This window comes from Silene latifolia, chromosome X (genome assembly GCF_048544455.1).
Source record: "Silene latifolia isolate original U9 population chromosome X, ASM4854445v1, whole genome shotgun sequence".
Classification (NCBI taxonomy): domain Eukaryota; kingdom Viridiplantae; phylum Streptophyta; class Magnoliopsida; order Caryophyllales; family Caryophyllaceae; genus Silene; species Silene latifolia.
Window position 1 is genome coordinate 31,750,995 of NC_133537.1, and position 3,758 is coordinate 31,754,752.

General features: G+C 40.5%; 1 non-coding gene across 1 annotated transcript; it reads left to right on the forward strand.

Moving 5' to 3' along the window:
* Nucleotides 1-3,445: 3,445 nt before the first annotated feature.
* LOC141624888 (small nucleolar RNA R71) lies at nt 3,446-3,552 on the forward strand. The gene has a single exon (XR_012534692.1). It is a non-coding gene; the product is annotated as a small nucleolar RNA R71 (small nucleolar RNA).
* Nucleotides 3,553-3,758: the final 206 nt, after the last annotated feature.

The following is a 3,758-nucleotide window of genomic DNA, read 5'->3' on the forward strand; positions in this document are numbered from 1 at the left end:
CTCTTTATCTCCACTGAAAGCATAAACTAGGGAATGATGAAATTGTTGTTGGGTGGACTTATCTGTGACCAAAAAGTGCATAAATTGGTCATTGTACTCTAATACTAAGATATCCACCATTATGGGATTCCACAATAGCCAGATTCTTCCTCTCTTATGGTAGGCTAAATTGGTGGTCACACACCAATCCCTAAAAATATTATTGACAGTTTTATTGAGATTCTGTGGTTTTATTTTTGTTTCAAGAATACCAAAAAAACCAACATTATTAGAATGAAGAAATCTATTAACAAACTTCCGCTTCCCTCCCTATTCATCCCCCTCACATTCCAAAATCCAAATTTAATCATGGAGTAAGTTGGATAGGGTCAATACCATTAATATCAACTCCTGCTCTAGGAGAACTTGTACCACTCAATACCTCCTTGTAAGTAGGAAATACCTGGTGATCAGAGTTGTCCAATGCCTGTCTTGTTACCCTCAATGCCCTGACTGGAGACCTTGAGCCCCCTTCCAGATTTTGTATCCTTGTATCAGGAGTTTGAACATTGTTTATTTGTTGTATTTCTTGGTCTGATCCTTGCTCTTGTACGTGTACAATGGACTGACCAGGTAAAGAAGAAGCACTGGCTGTTTGATTTACATCTTTCTGCTTTTGGACTGGTCTCCATACTTTCTAGGGAACCTGCCTTGATTGCACAGGTTTTCCCTTTCTACAATTCTCTTTCTCATGTCCAAAAAGCTTACACTTAGTACACACACTTGGCTTCCATTCATATTCAATATCCAAACTCAATAAATTTTGTTTCTCATCCAAGAATTGAATATTTTTTGGAAATTTCTGCCCTAATTTCAACTCAACCATAACCCGAGCAAAACCCAATCAAGTTTTTTGCTCTGTGGCCCCATCACTTTTCACATACTGACCCACTAGATTAACTATTTTACTTAAGCTTTTACCCCAAAATTTCAGAGGTAACTTGTGAATTCTGACCCAGGCAGGAACACTCTTAACTTCCTCCTTTATTAATTCCACCTCTGGTGACCATGGTCGAATTATCATAGGCTTATTATAAAATAAGAAGTGCCCACTGTTTAGAACTGCTTGTTTCATTTCCTCAGATTGAAACCGAACTAAGAAAACTCCATTTGGCATAAAAGATATTTTAGTAATTGTGTGCTTACTCCATAATTTTTTCAGGAATCCTTCCAAGGCTTGCCAAGGAGGATTGGCCCCCAAGATGAAACCATAAATTGCATTCTGCCAGTATTCCAATTCATCTTGTACATCCTCATCAGTCAGTTGAAGCATCTCAGTCGGCTCATCATCAACCAGCTGTAAAAAGTTTTTCCCATGTCTCTGGAACCACTCTCCATCGTCTTGTCCTTCTTCCTCCTCTTCCTCATTTGTCTCCACCACTTCCTCCACAGCATTCCCAATCAGTAAATCACAGTCCTGCAGTATAGGAATACCCGTAATCTCATTAATGCTTTTTAGTTTCTGTCCCTCTTCTACATCAGGCCCCTGTAATTTTTTAGCTTTTTCAGATCGTATTGCTCTGGAAGTATTAATTTGTGATGAATTCTTATGTATAGAAGATTTCTTAGATGATTCAATAGCCATATTGAACAGATCAAATCAAGGAAGAAGCCCTAATCAGATGACATTCCTCTTTCTCTTTCTCTCTCTATATTCTATATTTTTGCCTAATTTTTACCGGTTGTAAAAGGTAAGCCATGTCCTCGGCCATATCAAGTATGAGGAAGTCAACGGGTATGAAAAACTTGCCAACTTTGACGGGTACATCTTCTAAGACACCTAAAGGTCGCTTTAAAGAACGGTCCGCCATTTGCAATGTTATACTTGTGCATTTTAAAGCACTCATGTTAAGTTTTTCACAAAGGGAGTAGGGCATGACACTTACACTAGCACCTAGGTCGCAAAGAGTCTTATCAATGGTATATGTGCCTATAGTGCAAGGAATAGAATAGCTACCGGGGTCCTTAAGTTTCGGGGGAGACTTATTTTGTAAGAGTGCACTACACTCTTCGGTGAAAGCAATGGTCTCAACCTCATTGAAGGATCGCTTCTATGAGAGAATTTCCTTCATAAATTTTGCGTAGGAGGGGACTTGGGTAAGCAATTCTATAAATGGGATGGTGACTTGCAAATTCTTATAAACTTCCAAAAACTTACCAAACTTACCTTCCTCCTTGTGCTTTGCTAGAAGACGAGGAAACGGTACTTGAACAACTCCCTTTGGAGGAGCATCCTCCACATCTCTCACTTTCTCATTCTTAATGGGAACATCCACCTTCTTTGAAGCGGCATCACTCTCCTTGGCATTAGGAGAGACTTCCTCAACAATTTCAACGTCACTTTCTTTGGGCAATGGGGACTCAACATTCTTGACATCAAGCTTGCTCTTTCTTTTTAGCATCAATAATCGATGAAGAAATGGCACACGATCCTTAACAAGAGGCTCTTCACTAGCCTTATTTTTGTCTTTTCCCCCCAAGCTTAAGCTTTTTAACAACCACTTCGTCCTCCAAAGTCATGGATGGCCCATCATAGCTTGTACCACTTCTCAAGAAAATAGAATTAACAGTCTCGTGTGGTTGCGTACCTTGGGGTGGTAGTTGGTCGCTCTTCCTTTGAGAGCTAGAAGCGGCTAGTTGAGCCACTTGTTGCTCCAACATCTTGACCGCGGCACTATGAGCTTGATCATTCTTTTGAATTTGAGCCAATAATTCCCTTTACATTTGGACTATCAAGCCCTCAAGTTTACCTCCTCTTTGGTTGTTTTGTTGGGCATTTTGTGGTGGGGGTTGCTTTTGTTGGTAAGTGTGTTGTGGAGTCCTTTGCTGATTTTGATAACCCGGTGGAGGATTATACTTTTGTAGTTGAGGAACATAGGCATTTTGTTGTGGTGGGGGTTGAGGTTGAGGATTAAGCACATTGTTGCTTCTATAAGACATATTCGGGTGAAATCTTGTATTTGGATTATATGTATTTAAAAATGTACCCGGTGGATAAGAAGTTTGTCTTAAAGCTTGAAAAGCATTTACCTCTTCAATAAGAGCTTGGCAATGAGCTGTGTAATGACCCGCACCTCCGCAACCATCACAAACAATGATTTGACTTGTTGAAGACACGGCATTGAGTTATTGTAGGGAATCTCTAGCATCTTTTTCCGTCAAACGTTGTTGGAGTAAGGCAAATTGAGCTAGCAAGACGGAGTTGTCGGAGGATTCTTCTTTACCTTTGAGTGGCACACTTCGGGAATTGACATATTGTGCATCATGGACCGCCATAGATTCGATCGTGGCATGAGCAATATCGGTGTCAATTTGATCAAACCGCCCATTTTAGGCGGAATCAAGAATCCTTCGGGACTCGTCACAACATCCATTGTAGAATGTTATAGCTAGAAACCAATCATCTATCCCATGACGTGGGCATTGCCTTTGTAGCTCTTTGTACCTCTCCCAAGCTTCATATAAGCTCTCAAGAGCTTGTTGACGGAATTCGGTGATTTAGCTCCTCAAAGTTTGGGTTTTCTCTGGTGGAAAAAACTTTTGATAGAAAGTAAGAGCCAATGTCTCCCAATTGGTGATTCCCATGGCGGTGTGGTCAAGGCTATTGATCCAAAGCTTGGCCTTGTCCTTCAAAGAAAAAGGGAAAATTATTTCCCTTATTTGGGCTTGAGTGACGCCCGTTTGACGGATCATAGAGCAATAATCGCAGAAATTTTGCA